The sequence below is a fragment of the Aquila chrysaetos genome, chromosome 5, assembly GCF_900496995.4.
Source record: "Aquila chrysaetos chrysaetos chromosome 5, bAquChr1.4, whole genome shotgun sequence".
NCBI classification, from domain to species: domain Eukaryota; kingdom Metazoa; phylum Chordata; class Aves; order Accipitriformes; family Accipitridae; genus Aquila; species Aquila chrysaetos.
The window spans coordinates 30,616,998-30,634,077 of NC_044008.1; the positions used below are offsets into that span (position 1 = coordinate 30,616,998).

Here is a 17,080-nt window from a genome sequence, read left to right on the forward strand (position 1 = left end):
TGTGTTTGCATAATGAGTATTTCTGAAGTCATATCTTATTTAAGTTTGAGAATCTCGTGTACAGCCGCAGTGATTTTTCATTTGTATGAAAGTGAAATGCACTCAGGAAGTGCATTTCGTTGTGTAAATAAGTGTGGCAGCAGCCAAGCCCCTCTAACTGTTGGCTGCCGTCTTTCTTCTTCACCTTATTCACTTACTACTCTCTTTCAAATGCTTCAGTTCACATCAGATGCCGCCTGAGTTCTTGCAGCACACTAAGGCATCGGGAAGCTGACCTGGCCACCAAAATAAAAGTGCCGTTTGATAACTTAGCGTGCTGAAATTACTCAGTGATGGGCCTGATGGGCATCAAAGCCAGAAAAAGGGTAGGGAAGGGCCAGAACTAACCTCTAGCAAAGCTGGCTTTGAGGGATATCTTTGTTATGTATTTGGTATGTTCAGCTTAGAACGGCAGCCCAAATTACATGCTTGGGCTCATCCAGCAGGTAGTACTATTCAAAAAAGTATTTTTACTTGGCGATGGATAGCACTGTACCAAAAAGGACGTCATTGATACAGGACGTCCTGCCCGAATCAGTTATTGGTAATGAGAACTGTGGGAAACCCAAGGGTTAACTTACGGCATCAGAAACAGAAATGCAGCTGAGAAAGGGTGACCTAAATAAAGCTTTTACCACAAGTCAGTGTTCATTTTGTGGAAGAGGTGAGTCCTGTTTGAAAAAAAATGCATCTCATTTCTGGGTATCTGTTCAAATTATGTAGAAACTTGGCAGTAACTGGAACAGAGAAATCACTTTGAACCCAGACCAGAGTGCAAGATAGCTATCAGGCATGTTATTGTTTCATGTTTCTGTCACTAAATATAGCAAATAATATCCTAAGCTGTGCATTTTTGGCAGAATGCATGAATATTCTTTCACTTGAAAGTTTGTCAGGTATTAGGTACTGACAGACCTCACACATGTCTTTGCCATGGGGTGGGCAGTTCAGAAATGGAATAGAGATGAGGGACTTCTGACCGAAAGCTTGAGGTCCTTCACAGGTCGATGGGGCTCTCTTTGGCTGAAGTCCCACACTTGGTTTGGAAACTTGCTTGTGTGAGATACTTATTAGTGACAATTGCCTCATGTTGGCAATTGTTAGCCAGAACTTTCGTGGCATCCACGTGGAAAATTTGCATTTTGTCCCCCTTTTCATTTAAATAAATGTTATAGAAGATAAACCACAACTTGGAAATAAACTGTATAAAATTTGTATGAGTTTTCTTCATGCCAGATTACTGTCATTATAAAGTTTGGTCAGATACCCATTCTGTTCCAAGTACCTAAGTATCTTGAATCCAGCCAGTTTTAGCTAATTAGTAATTCCTATGTTTTCTTCTGTCAGGAAAACCATATGTTTAGGGACAGTTTTGTAGTCTTCAAAACTGTACATGTTCTCCAAGTGTTTCTGGACTCTGTGCTTGATTATTGAAGCATTTCCGTATTGTGGTAACTTTTCTGTTGTCAACCCCTTTTTGGCTAATGGTTGCATATCAGTAAATGAGGATAGTATTTGCATGATGCTTCCTATTTTGCTTCCAGTTACTAAATTCAAGAAGTACAGATTTGAAAAGGTGAGTTATAGGTGATTGCTTTTATGTATTAATGGTGCCTATGGAGGGTCTCATTAACACTCACAGCATGGAAAATTCCTGCAGCTACCCTACAGAGCACTGGAAAACATGACTGCTGAGCAGGCTTTATTGTTTATGCTTCATTTTTCTAATCTATTCTCTAAAAGGGTATTTTTGCAGCCTCCATATGACAAATAAGATACCATATGGGAAAAAAGAATTGGACAAAGGCAGCAGGAATACTTCTTTTCATTTATTTATCACAGATTTTTTTTTATTTTGGGAGTGGGAGTTTCATTTAATTGTATTCTTGTGAATGTTTAATTTCCAAGCTGGCATTTGGTACATTATTAGAGCAGCAATCAGTGATAAAACATCTTGTTGCAATATTTACACTTGGAAAACTGAATTATATATGTACAATGAAGATATATATTTTATAGCAGAGTTATTTTTCCAGCTATAGCATGAATTATATATGTTCTTATGAAGGTATTCATCCAAATCTAATGCTACTACTTCTAGTTGATATTTGAGGGTAATTTTGTAAATTTAAAGTATCTTAATTTAATTAAAAATTATTCATTTTTAGAACAAGAAGGAAGAATATTTTTATACTCAAAAAAAAGCAGTTCCTTCCTTCTCCTACTGGTAAGAAGAGGAGATATCCTGCAATTCTGTGGTTCAATATGTATATAGTAAAGGGCAAGGAGACCATATTCTTCATTATATACCATAGTGCTTTGGATTGCTATCTACTCTATAGTGTCTGCCCCTTTCTGTCTTGCAACTGCATTGCTTGATGTTTAGCTGGAAGAGCAAATGGCCTTCTTGTGCTAGAATTGATACCGTTGTTGCTCTATAAAATAGTCAACAGCAGTACAGCGATATTTGGGCACACATTACCCTGAAGGCATCAGTCTTCTGTGATCGACACCCAACGTACCTGTTCATGACCTAGGAAGTTGTAGCTGGCAGCTGAGCCGGTAGCTGTCATGCCACTACAGCAGCCAAAACTTTTTACATAGGTTGCTGAAAACCTCTGCAGCATTACATACACTGATTTCAGACATAATCTTATCTTTTAAGAAGATTTACTACCAGAATATATTTGGACTTTTGGGGTAGAATTTTTTGTGTGCGTGAGAGAAGAGAAGGGAGAGAAGGAAGGGAGCAGACTACTGTGTGCTTGGAGAATGGTCGTATTTCTTCTCAAGAAAGCTGGAAAGTCTTGCGTTGACTCCCTTTAGCTTAAATGTAAGGTCTTAAACAAGATGGATGTTTGATTCCCTGCACTTTTGGGGCTCATTCATGCTTTTTTTGTTTTCATGTTGGTATTTTCTGTTTTAAATTCTAATGATGTTTATATGAATAGTTCAGGAATACTTGCATCTCCCTCAAATGTGGCCTCTTTTCCTGCTCATGAAACATACCAATTGTTTAATTGATTATTTTTCCTACATGTATTTAATAAAACAACTTAATCAAATTATTTGTGAATATTTCCTTGTGAAGGTTAAGTATTCACTGTTCAATATTTGTGCTGGGCTACTAAATCATGATTTTGCAGATATATTGTTACTGGATAAGGTTACAGGTCCTTTATTGATTGAATGTGTATTTCTGTAATTATGTTTATACATTTACACATAATATTCTCACATATAATTTTTGCTCTGTTTTTTAAATATCATGTTATTTGGCTTTAAAAAAAAAAGAAAAATGATTCCTCAATTTTAATGTAAATGAGAGTTTGGAAGCTAGAAGTTGTCATCTGTCATTGATACCATGAAGATATACGTGAGGAGCCTTTTCATTCCAGGTATTCCCTGTGCACAAACTCTTAATGTTCCATCTTGTATGTCTTGAATATTTTAATGGAGAGAGCATATCAGAGAAAGATCTGCCAGAATTTTGAAATTTTGTACCTTGTGACTGTGATACAATGAAGATGGGTCCATGGACTTGACATCCTCTGGGAAATTAGAATGTCTGTCTGCATCTGTTCAAGAAAAGTACAGAACCAAAGGTTTTCTGTGCCCCAATTACAAAAAGGCTCAGGCAGGTTTCCTCAGTCCTCCACTTCTCTTTGTTCTTACTAATTCACAGCTAGCGGCAGTTTGGGTGGATCATTATGCCTGTCATAAAGCCTTTTCTTGGCATACGGCGATTCAAAGATCAGGTTCCAAGGTCTCTAAAGCAGAAGAGACTGAGAAAGATGTGACACTCACAAATGATCCCTGTCATTTATCAGGACTTTCCAGGAACATTTTAAATATTCATTGCTTTAGGAAGCAGCCATTTTATTGCTTCTCATTTAGAGAAGACTTTTTTAAAATCAAAATTTTTGTGGGTACAGAAAAAGTGGAAAATAGTTCTGAGGAAAAATTCTTATCACTTCCAAAAAGTATATGCTATATTTTATGGGTTTTTTTTTGCCGGTGTTACCTTCTAGCCTATATTGGAATCCATAAGGCAATGACTGTAGTTTATCTCTTCATATCCCACAGTTTCTGATGTAAAACTAGCAAGCTCATAAAACCCAAGGAAATACGCACTAAAATGAAGGTGGGGTGCTGCCACCTAAAATACATTTGTTTAATATATTTTTAATTGATTCTGCCATCATTTTTCCTTTATTGGTCTGACGCAGTTAAGCACCCTGTTACTTTGATTCTTATGGAATTACGACTTTTTTGTAATCTAGTCTGCTGAATATATTTCTAATATCTATGATAAATGCTGAGAATAGCATACATCAAAATGCTTTATTTCACTCAGTTCAAAGAAATGTTTACTGGTGTGAATTTAATGGAGATTTTATAGGTTTGTAATTATACGGTGATACAAAGTATCACCGAGTAGGATATTAGCCAAGTGTAGATAATGTGTGTGTTAAAAATGCAACAGTTTTTTTGACTTCATTAGTTTAGGTGTGCCACATCTTAGCACTACTCGGCAGTGTTGGAAAAATTGAATTTTGCCCCCTTGAGAGCAAAGATAAAACGCTTTATTTTGCCTTCATCTAACAAATAGTAAAATTTTGCTGAAGCAGAACAGCTGCTCTTCTCTGTCCTCCCTCCCCTACCCGTTGGCACGATGGCCTCTTTTAAGTGAATTCACTGCCCCAGCAAGAAGCCAGGTGTGCTCGCCTGCATCCCAGCCTCTGCAAACGTCAGATGTTTGTACCCCATGCCTTTGAACGATGTAGGGACATTGGTTAGAAGAGGACATAAGAGGTCCTTCACCCTGTCCCTGCGACCACTCAGACACTCACTGCCTGCTCCGCATCTCTCTCCACGGGCTATGGAAGGACTAAAGGAAAGCAACTACGCAAGCATGTGCCCCGTAAACTGCCAGCTAGTTTCATTACCGTCAGCACTGTGCCCTCCTTAGGGAGGGCGATGCTTCGGATCTGCTTTCCTCCTGCCGTATTTTGTTGTCTTTACTAGCCTGACAGCCCGAGTAATGGCCTTCTTTGATGATGGCTAAATATAACACTGGTCAGAATATGTGAAAATGCAGCAGTTTAAGCATCCAGTTCAAGTATTAAGTGGATGGTTTAGAAATAAATTTCACTAAGTGGGAAAAAACCACCGTACAGCTAGATTGCTGATATGCATTGTAAATAGGTATGAGCATGTTTGTTGCTGCATGATTGTCTATTGTTTTGTACTAGTAGTATAGGGAGCCAAAACTATAAATGATGAGCAAATTGCAGTATGATGTCAACTAATACTGAGTCATCCAGATACTTAAGTTGGCATGAAATCTTTATATCAGTTTGCATTTTTTCCTTTGTTGTTTTTTTCCTTCTGTTTTCATAACCTTATCAAGCTTTTTTTACTTACTCATATGTTTCTTTTTCCTGAATTTCCATATTAAGAGGTTGCAGACATATTTAAGTTCTAATGGATGGAAGAGAGCATTACTTTGGTGGTAAAGACAGGCAAATAATAACCTTTTTTCAGCTCTGCTTTTCAGAAGGTGGTTCATCCTTATTATCATGGCTTTTTTTTTTTTTTTTTTAAGCTATTCTCTGAAATTATTTGCTTAGCTGTATATAAGGAAAAACAAAAAATATTTCATTACCTCATTACGTTGGCAGTGTTCTTAGCTTTGCAAATGTCCACTCTGTATTTCTTGAAACAGCTGTATTTGCAGGGCAGACATGCTGGTGTGCAGAGGTAGGGAGAAGTTGCTCCATACTATTTCTGCTCTAGCTTGCATTTACATCACAAGGCAGGAAGAGACTTTGTAGCCTTCTCCTCTCCCTTTCGGACAATATCTAGATCTTTAAAGTGTTGTACTTTCTTCATCAAGGTAGCAAATTTGGATGGTAATTCAAATAGCAGATACAAAACATCTGGAAATTCTATGGATGCTGATTTAATTTAAAAAAAAAGGAAAAACAACAATAATTTGATGATAAGAAACCATCAACTGTACTTTTTAAAAAGGATTTTAGGGAGTTTTAATGCTTTGGTTTATTGGACTCTGTTTTGTCTTTAGCAGCCCTCTAACATACAGAGATTAAACATCTATACAGTGTAAGTGTTTATGCGGGTGATTATTTCATTTTTGATTTGTTAGAGTCCATAGAGTCAGTAATAATAAGCCATAAATCAGAATCTGTTGTGCCTTTCTGCTAATTGAGAGAATACTGTATGCCCTGACCATTCAAAAATCACAAGAATGCTCCTGGAGAACCTTGAAATTAGCTTCCTGAAGGATAGAGGATGCCTTTTTTTTTTTTCCCCACGAAAGTTGTTGGGTTTTGGTGGGTTATTTTTAATGAGAAGAAATGGATTTTTTTTTTTTTTTTTTTTTGTAATTAAAACTGATATTCTTGTTTCTTTATTTAGTTTAAATAATTTATCTTCTGAAAATGGACAATTATCTAGTTTTTATACTGGCTAATCTGCAAAGCACCTGTGTATCCTATATTTTCTTTCTCCAACCCACCAAAATCTGGACATATTGGAAGGCTGATGGATCAGCCTGTAGTATTTCTATTGATATTAATATTGTGGTGATGCCTGTTATCCCAGTCTTGAAGCAAAATTCCTTTTTGCTGAGTTCTAAACAAAAGCAGTTTCTTTCTAAGGAAGGCTATACTCTTCAGTGTAAAGAAATAGATACGTATGGTAGCCCAAAGGAACCGACACGTTAAAATACTTATTTATTTAGATTTATTTATTTAAATTCTGTAGTCTACAAATGTGAAACATATTGAAAAATTGCCTGCTCTTGGCTGAACAAACCTTTGTCCAATAACTCCACTTTAACTGTGTTAATATTTTTCTTTAATATTTTTTCCAGGAAGATCTTTGAAAACCAAGATGTTCTTTATGAGGATGACTTAACTGTATTTAGCATGTTTGCTTCACAGTGTTTTGATATTTGGGATCTCCTTCTCCCAAAGAATGGCAGTGGCTAGAAAAAAAATTCAGAGATACAATGATCATCATTGAATATTTAATATTATCCTTTTTCCCTTGCTAACAAATCAATTCCTGCTATTGTTGAAGTAGTATGTTTTAAGGTATCATCTTTCTCTAGATTAAATAATATTAGTGATATTTATATAGATGTCTTGTCATCTGACCTTCAGTTAGTCTAGTCAGGGTAGAAAAGAAGTTGCAAGTGTGATTCCCAAGATATATTTGAAACACTATAAAGAAGTCTTAGGTTCCTCATCTTTTGCTATCCGACTTCTCTGATTTTACTTGGTATTAATTGTAGAGCTAACAATCTTGATCTGTGGCAGGAAGGACTGTCGAGCTTTTTCTTCCTATCCGCCATGAAAGAACTACTCAAGTTCATCTGAAATTTATTCTTAACATGCGGAGCTACTTCACAACTGGTTTCTACTCTTGGGAACCTGATAGTATACAGTTTCCAAAAACTATCCTGGTGTATTATGAAAGGTTGCTTCAACGATTCTCTCATTGGAAGTTGACATACATTTTAATATTAATAGCATGATAACTGAGTCAGGAGAGAAATCATGAAAGGATTTGAAACAATTTGGAGAAAGTAGTTTATTCTAGGCATTTTCACTTATGTCTTTTGTTCTTGAGGTTACTTCAGACTAGAAGGCCTCATTTAAAAGAAAGAGAAGTCTTTAAGAAGAGAAGAGCTCTTTACTGATGCAGAGGTGGAATAGGTAGCTTTACCAAGTACGCTGCATCTCAAATGCTATTTTTTTTTTTTTTTTCAGGTGGTGGTTTCAGTTTTTTTCAAGTATTTGTCTTTAATCAAATAGAGTAATGAGAATCATATTGGAGCACTGCATAGAAAAGAGTTAAGATAGTTTTTATCATTTGTGTTAATCATTTATAAGGGCTAGTGTTAAAAAACCCTTGAATCTGCAAATTCTCTCAATCACAGGGAGGGAATATTGAATGACAGTAGTAGAGAGATATCATGAGAAAATTTCATTCGGGGACTCTTTCTGTTTTCTATTTTATTTTAATATTATAGTGCACTATAAAAGAAAACAAGAAGAGGTAGCCTAATAAAAATTTGCTTAATCTGCTACCCTTAACTGTTACTCTGATTGTGGTCTTTCCTACTTCTACTGAAGTGACTTAATACAGTAGCTTTAACATCTTCTCGTAAAATTACCTGCACTGGTCAAAAATCCTTAGAAAGTTAAAAAATATAGGCTTAGACTGTTTTGCTTGAGTGCAAAATGTTAAGAAGTTATTTCTGACTGTATAAAATATTCTCTTTGATTACACCTTTATAGATAGCACATACTGCAAATTTTCTCTTTACTGGTGACCTCTGGAGTCTCATTTCTGTCAGCAGGTGTGTTGCAGTACTTGATACAGTACACAGTGTCTAACAAGATAACATTAAAATATTTTTGTTGTTCTTCACTTTTAAGAAGAAAATTAAAACATCAAAGATAAAATAGTTTTAAAAGCCAAAGATGTATTATGTTTTGTTCTTTGTTAATTATTTATTGGGTTTTCATATTCATATTTATTTCAGATTGGAAAATGAAAACAGAATACTAGAGTTCCTTTTTCCTGACTATGAAGCTTTAATTTTATAGTCCTTTTTGCTTGTCATGCAAGGACTGGATTGCAAAAACTAGGAGAATATTTGGTTTGAAACTCTGATTCCCTGGGATTTTATTGAAAACATATCCTTACTGGCAGACTATCTGGAATGGATTACAAAACCCACCCAGTTTTAAGTTTGCCAGGACAATGATGTTCATGGATACATGGGTAATTTTCTGGTACCTGAAGTCAGACAAATTTCACTCTGACTAGACATATTCCTCTTTTACTTTTTCTATACCTAGATTTAGATCAGAATCAATTTTGTAGTCTGTAATGCAGAAATACGCAGTATGTTTAGTATTTTTTTTTGAAAAAAATTTGAACTTTGTAATCTGAACTGAACTCATATCTGTCTTCATATGAAGTTTCTCAATACCCAGATTCCTACACAGTGTAACCACAGAAAAAAATCTTAGGGAGTGAACTGATAGCAATTTTCCCTGTTGCACACCTATGTAGCAACAGTTTTTTGAAGTCTTGCTTGAAAATTGATTTCTGGTAAAGTCACGGTACACGTATGTCAAACAGAATAAACTTTCTTACTGTGCTGCCAATACCTACTACGAAAAGGTTAAACAGTTCATTTTTCATATGATCTAAGGTTTGGGTGAAATCAGCTTTTTAAATACAAATGCAAATCTGTTTGGTGTGGATTGGCTGGATTTGGAGGCTGAGGCCTGTTTGGGCTGGAAAGAGTGAGGCTGGAGAGTGTGAAAAATTGGACAGGTTGGGGAAGAGAGATCCAGTTTTGAATTATTTTGGCAGAGTAAGTGAAATGTTTCTGACATTTTTACTGATGGCTCGGCTAGGAGGCATGACTAACAGGGAATGGTAGCCAAGGGGAAATTGATCTGTGTATGGAACGTGGGCTACCTAACCAGAGCACTGTATATTCCTCTAATATTAATTTTTCAGGATGAAATGCTGTCCCACTGAAGTCAATGAAAATGTTGACCTGGTAGAGATATTTTTTTTCTTACCTATTGTGTAGAATGTAAAGATCTATAGAAGACTGTGATCTAATCTGAGTGTACCTTTGATGTTTTACTGTTTCTGTCTTGCTGCTTAGTTTCCATCTGTGTGTCTCTGACTTTCTCAACCATGCAAGAATTAAATATACTGCTTGAATAGTGTAAGTGCATAGAGAGGAGCCTGAATAAAATTACGTGCTATCCTCCTTCTCATCAATGGCGAGAAAAATTTCATCTTTTGTGGAATTCATGCCTCAGTGATACGTAACTAACCCTGAATTTAGCGTAGTGAAACACACACTCATCCATGTAGTGTGTTTCTACCTGGGTGCATTATTGCTTAGTGATCAGTTTCCCAACATTAGGTTTGACTAGGTGGAACAAATGAGTAGGAGAAAGGTTGGTATCCAGAAATGAAGGTGTATATTTCAAACAATTAATTAATTTAAAAACATACTTAGATATTTTTAGCAGTGTACTTTGGAATACTTCTCTGTGTGTTTTCATTCTTTATCCAAATGATAGTTTTTACTACTCATTAAGTTTTCAGTCAGTGATTAGGGTTTGAATTTTTTGACATCTGCTAAATAACAAAGAACTATGGGTGAAATAATTCTAGCAGTTGCATTTAACAGGACTTATGGAATGAGTTCATTCTTGGAAAATTACTGATTTGCAACCGCATCTACTAATTCCTCGTGGCTGTCCCATTATCAATGAACCAAAATAATATGACACCATAAATATCAGACTCCTGTTTTATTCAACCAACTATATAGATGCTAAAATATAAATTAATTAACGAAGAATTCTCAAGTTCAGATAAGAGGTAGTAAATGCCTAAGAAAACTTTAGAGTATCTCCTTGCTGGAGCTCAAGAAAAAATCCCAAGCCCCTCAGATAGTCCAAATCTGTGAAGCCTAATGCGTTTATACACTAAAAATGTCTGTGCCACTCTGTCAGGTTAAAAGGGCTCTTAATGGTATAAAAGCTATACTTACATCTTTATGGACTGAAGTCTTTCAGTGATGCAGGCTTGGAAATGCAGTATCATACGATGTTCAGGTCTTGAGCACAGAAAAGAAGGAAAGCCTGTCAGTATCTAATGGCCGGGTATTCTCTCTGCTACACCTCTGCCTCCATCTCTTTGCCAAAAAGATTCGCCACTTTTGGATATTTTCAATTAAGTTAAAAGTTTCGTAGGCTTTTATCTACACTGTCTCCTCACTGATGGTGGCACTCAGTCTAATTTTATGTAAGCTAAAATCTACATGGTAACAGTTCAGTTTCAGAAATGCTCAGTCCAAGCCAGCAATGCTCACAGTGATGGTGGCAACTCTTGTAAAATGTCTTAATGTTTTCAGGCAAAAAACATTCTTTAGGCAATGCGATACAGTTTTTCCGTCGTGTGTGTCGTGTCCCCGTTCCCCACTTTTTCTGCATTTTCACATAATATGAATTATCCAACATAACATCAGTTGTGAGAGGAAATGGTGACATTTTTTAATTTAAAAAAAATGTGAGCAGGAAAATGGCATCCTGTTGTTAGATCGCACATCTGTGCCCATCTCATATTATAATATGGTTCATTATGATATTCAGTGGACTTCTGATCAACGAATTGAGTTACAAATATTCTGAAAAGAGAGCTTGAAATCCCACCATTACCTTTTGAGTCCATGGCAGGCATTTTTTACCTGCGGGCTGCTTGCTCATGTGAAAGCAAGCACATTTTACATTTAAAAGCACTTCAGTTTTTGCTTGGATTAAGTTTCTCTTGCAGCTGGCAAAGTCAGGATGACCTCAAGGCTTTACAAATAAATATGTTTGTTATGTTTTCATTTTACTAAATATGGAAATTGGTAAACATAAAAATTGTCTTTTAAAAAATAAAACAACACACCGAATATGCCCCCAAATGAAAACAACCACAGATTAAAAATAACTTCTGTCTGATATGCCAACTTTATCATGTCATGTAGCAAACATAATTTTTTTAAAATCTCATTTATGGTGAGATTTGAAACTTATAAAATGTGGTTACAAGGCTCCAACTTTTAACTCAGCTTAATCCCTGTGATTTTCAGAGCTGCATCTGTAAGTAGAAGCACTTGGTGATGGGCTTATCTCCTCTTATTACCACATGGCCAACATTTGTGAGATGAAGATTTTAATTTGGCCTGTCACGAAGAGGAGCAAGATAAAATTTAACTGTTTAATCAGCAGTGAGTAGTGTGTATGTAGTGAAGTTTGCTTTTTTGATGGGCAGACACAGTAAACAAATTTGTGTGTTTTCTTGATTTGATTGTGATTGATGGAGGAAATATCTAAAAATGCAGTTAAGGAAGAGAGACTGTTATATTCCTTAGAACATGAAGCACGATGTTACTGTAGTTCTTAACTTCCAACAAAAGTGTGTGTGGTACAGGATTGTTTTTCTTTAAATTTCCATTAAATTTCTTTGTAGCATCTTTAAGGAATTTTGTAAAATGATAGGGCCATTGATGTAATGGTGTAGTATAAACTGTGGTGTTTGGTTTGAGTATTTTGAGTGCATTGTTTTTGTTTTACAGCCTCTTCAGTCTTCCCACCTATTACCTACATTTTGTTGGAAAATACTAGGTTGTGGTTTGATTTAAAGTGTATAAGAATTCTAAACTTTCATAAAGACCGTTGTAGAAATATGAGGTGCATGGTAAATTCATTACTTCTGATATTGATTAGGTAAGTGTGTTTTACTTTTCTTGTTAGAAAGCTGTTTTTCCTCTAAATTCTATTGATTTAGGCAGCAAACGCTAGACAGTAGCAGTGTACTCCATTTACTGTTGCAGCATGCAAAGGTTCACATCTATTATGCTTTATTAAAGTATGTTTTCCTTATTATGCTTTTTGTCTAAAGAAGATATAGTTATTTCTTTACACAAGTCCAAATCGTATTCTTTCCTGTCCTGTTGTGTTCTAAAATGGGATTGCCTTTTTGAGGCAACCGAGATTCTTTAGGTTCATATAGCTTATCAAAAATAATTTCTAAATATACCACTATCTTCAAAAATGTATTACAACTAATGGTCTGAGTACATTATGCAGTCTCCGTGCTAACATGACTCTGCTATCTCAGCAACCGAGCTAGCCCATTTAGAAGTACTTCAGGCATCTCTCTGATGCACTGACAGCAGAAAATCACTTGCAAAAAATTCATGATATGGGTTTGTCTATGCGTATTAAGTGTTGTACCAAAGAAAGTAGACCGCATATCTGCAGAAATGAGTTGTTTAATTCCTTAGTTATTGGTATGATTTTCAATGAGGACATACTTCACAGATTTCTCTGGCTATTCAAATTCTGACAAAATGGACTGCCTCATTACAACTTCTAACTTCTGTTCATGAATTCGTGTTTATGAAATTTTTTTGTTTGTTTTTTTTCTTGATGCAGCAACAGTGGAGACAAGAATATTGATGAAACAAGAAAATATCTCTGTGAAATTATTAGGAAAACTCAGCCAAATAGAGTGTTTAATATTATTTAGTCAGTTAAAAAACATGAATTAGCAAATAATTGATGGCCAGGTTTAAGAAGATATTTTGGTGCCTAAATGCTTGAATAAGAAAACAGCATCTGGTTCAGTTCAAGGCGGGCACCTGTTTGCCGTTTGCATATGAACTTTGTAAGCTTCCACTGCGGTAGGGAAGATCTACCCCACGTCCAGGCTTGAGAGCAAAGCCTTCATCATTCCTGCAAAATCATGAAGTAACGCAAGCATCTTCCCGTAGCTGCTGTCAGGGAGCAGCAAGAGCGGGGCAGGTCTGCGAGGGGTCAAGCCAACGGGACCCTGCTTGCGGGGCGCAAACGTGGGAGCAGAGCCGGGATCTGGTATTGGGGTCTGTCGGCAGCCCCCCGCCCCAGCAAGCGATGAGCCAGCGCCCGGGGCCGTCCCGGGAGTCCCGTCAGCACCAAAAGTTGACGGGAGCAGAGAGAGGGCGGGAGACGGGCTACGGTGGGGGTCCAAAGTCCGTCCACATGAGAGGGCCGGGGACGTCTGCGCCCAGCATCGCTGCGGCGGGCACCGATGGGCCCGGGCTGAGGTGAAGCGGGGCTCCTGGGCCGTGGGCAGGGTGGGGGGGGAAGCCCTAGGGGAGGCAAGGAGGGACGTTAAGGCCCCTTGAGGCCCAGACATTTGTCTACCAAAAAAAAAAAAAAAAAAGCAATGCGCCGCTAGCAGTGTGGTGGCTGCGTTTGTTAAGAGACAAATGCCACGTTGCTTTTTCTTCACAACATGTAAATCAAGTTTCTTAACAGAATTCCCATAAAACTAGCAAATGTCAGGTACCAGGCTTTGTCCTTCACTTTAACAATTCGCTAGTAGTTCTGAGGCTTACATCAACGTAGGGTTTACTAGTAACTGGTACCTAATCTTTGTCTTTTGAATGCAAATTGTAATGCCATATTTTTAAGAGCAGTTGAAAAACATGATGTTAGTACCAGCAGGGTTTTTTAAGCACTCAGGGTTTTGTAAAAAGGAGTTCTTTTAATGAGCCCTTCCGGCTTCTTTGTTTATGTACATAGATTGGATGGATATAAGAATTTGCTTGAGTAGAATCAGTGAGAGGTCATGAGTTACTTCTGCTAATCTTGCTTCAAAAAAAGCCCAAATAACACAAGGAAGTCGTTGTTTGTAAAGCTAGAAGCGTAAGTTACCATCTTGCCTGTTCAAGTCCAAACATATATGCATCAGAGATTTTAAATAACGCTGATAGCTTTCTCTGATGATATTTTTCCCCAGAATTGACAGGATAAGTAGACAAATCTGAACCTTCTTTCAAGATTATAGTAATGTTATAAAAATCAATTTCTTTGCTTGAAAATTTCTTGCACTTCTGGAGAAGTAAATATATACAGAGTATCTTGTTAAGACCGAAAAAATCATACAAGGACCAACAAATTAGGGGCTACAGAAGATTATCTAGGGCTTAATTGGGAAAAAAATGTTGCCACTATTTTCCCTGCACTTGATAGTGATGAGAAATCCCTGGCATATTACTGTCATTGTTTAGATCTCTGTACCTTTGACAGTGGTGATCTTTCAGCTTATGCATTTCCATTTCTTATATCCAAAAGCATTTTTCTTTTTCTTGTACCTGAAAACATAATGGTTGGAGGTTATTGGTGCACTTCTACTACCATATAAATTAAAATGTTACTGATAATGAACAAACAAGGACAGAGAAACTTGGAGAACTAGTTGATATCATGACTGCTTTGCTTTCTGAATGACTTTTCTTTTGTGATGATACGGTTCCAATAATACGTATTTTAACACATATTTTTTCCACTACATGTATAAACTTCACAGAGGAAATGTTTTTATTTTGCTCTGCTTCACATTGTTCCTTCAGCTCAGAAGTGCTCTAGTGTCAAACTAGTAACTAAAGAAACCTTAACATATACATGTCCAAGCCATACATTTTTATTGCAGCTCTGCCTTGATTTTTCAATTTTGCGTGCTGCTTTCTTTCACTGCTCCATTTCCAGTCTGTAAGAACAATGGTACTGAAATCTTCTAGTTTCTGGGACCATATTTATTTATTTCTGAGCTTACTAATTGGAGCAGCAATTCTTCCACATGGTAATGCAGTGTGGTCACATCGGCAGGACTCTGCAGTTTGCTATTCTCCGATACTGCTCTGTGTTTGAATTAATGTGAGGCTCACTCTGCAAAGTTTATGTGCTCAATTTGAAGATAATGATACATGACAGCAAAGAAACAATACCTCAGTCTAAGAGATGGCACGATCCTGAATCAGATAATGTGGTAGCTGGCTAATTTTGTGTGAATAGGTCTGCTTTGATTTATTGTCATTAAAATAAAGAAAAGAAAGAAAACACAATACATACTGCTTACTTAGGGTTAAGTCCTCTGTTATGTTTTATGTGCTCTTCAAGTTAGTAAGCTAGAAGTCCGTAATTGCATGGTAATTGTACATGTTTAACATGGCTGTGATTGTATTTTTTCTAAACACTTGATAGGTAGTATTAAAACATTCAATAAACAGAGGATTATACTTTTCTAGTATATGGAAAAATACTATACTTAACGCCTTTGATTAAGAAATACCCATTAATGAAAACTTAGTGTAGTACGAATAACTCTCAGTCTTTTCAGAGAAATGAAAGAATACCAATCCTAATAGTTGCAGTTAGCAAGACTAGTTTCTTTAATGATGTGAAGGTTTACAGTGTAGTGACCTATAAAACTGGCTCCCATCCAAACCTCCTGTTTTACAGTTGCTACTGGACTGTTTGCCTAGCAACATACTTAATGGACCCGTAGGGAATTTAGACAGCTAAATGAGTGTAGAATGCTGAAGAGGAAGACCAACAGTTCAGGTAGAGGAAAAATGAAGAGAAGAAAGCATCTTCTCTGACAGAATCCTGAAACAGCATGGGTTTTGCACAGAAACAGCTCCTTCCTACTTTTCCTTTCACTTGCTTTCTAGATATATATAAAAAAAATTCTTACTAGAAGGGTAAGGAGGTAAACTTCTGTTGATTTTATTATCTTAAAGTCTAAATGGTTTTGTTTAATGAAGTTGTCTTGGATGAAAAGAGCGTTTGAAAGTAAAATGAGTGAGACAAAAAACAAAATGCCTGGCAGAAATAAGCAAGGGAATTTCTGCTGATAATGGATGTCCTTGATTCTGTTTGTCAGTCTTTCAAGAAAGCTGCTATCTAATAAAGGTTTTCTATGAGCTTGCCCACTAAATTAAAAAAATGGAAAAATGGCTTTCAACATTTTATGTGGTGTCTTAGATGGTCTCTCAGATATAAATCAAAACACAAATCAATTCTGTATATATGGCAAGGTAATACTTTAAGACAGTTGAATTCTGAATTAAGTTTTGGTTAGTCTTTTTTCTAAATCTCCCTCCTAGATACAAATCTCAATTTGTTTTCTTCAAAAGGTATGTTGTCTTATTTTTTTAAATTTATTCAGTGAGAGGTTTTGCTGAGTTACAAATCACAGATAGTGGCAGACATTGTTTGGAGGTCATTTGCATTAGTTTTTTCTTCATAACATATGCATCAATCAGTTAAACTAAAAATGCAACCCCCCTTTTTTATTGTAGCCTTTCGACTCTGCATTATAACATTGAAACAGAAGGTTCTCCATGTTTTAATTTTTTAATTAAAAAAATTAAACTGTTTGAACTATATGCTCTAGTTCAACAGTAAATTGAGCTCAGGGACTGAAGTTGTGTGATTTGTAGGAGGTTAGACTAGATTATGTCAGTAACTTAATGTCACTTTGAAAATCTATTAGTACTGTTGTAAGATAATCACCAAGCTCATTCCATGCACAAACAACTCGGGACTATAGGGCAATATTATCTTATATGCAGTGCTGCCAAAACACG

The 17,080-nt window shown here is 36.3% G+C and overlaps 1 protein-coding gene and 1 long non-coding RNA gene across 6 annotated transcripts in view; one reads left to right on the forward strand and one right to left on the reverse strand.

Annotated features, from left to right (window-relative positions):
- Nucleotides 1-17,080, forward strand: part of IMMP2L (inner mitochondrial membrane peptidase subunit 2) — a 476,942-nt gene that overhangs the window by 162,788 nt on the left and 297,074 nt on the right. The gene's annotated exons all lie outside the window — the stretch shown is intronic.
- Nucleotides 6,943-14,792, reverse strand: LOC115341674. Its single transcript, XR_003923482.2, has 3 exons — nucleotides 14,730-14,792; nucleotides 10,667-10,732; nucleotides 6,943-7,051 (listed from the first exon to the last, which is right to left on the reverse strand). It is a non-coding gene; the product is annotated as an uncharacterized LOC115341674 (long non-coding RNA).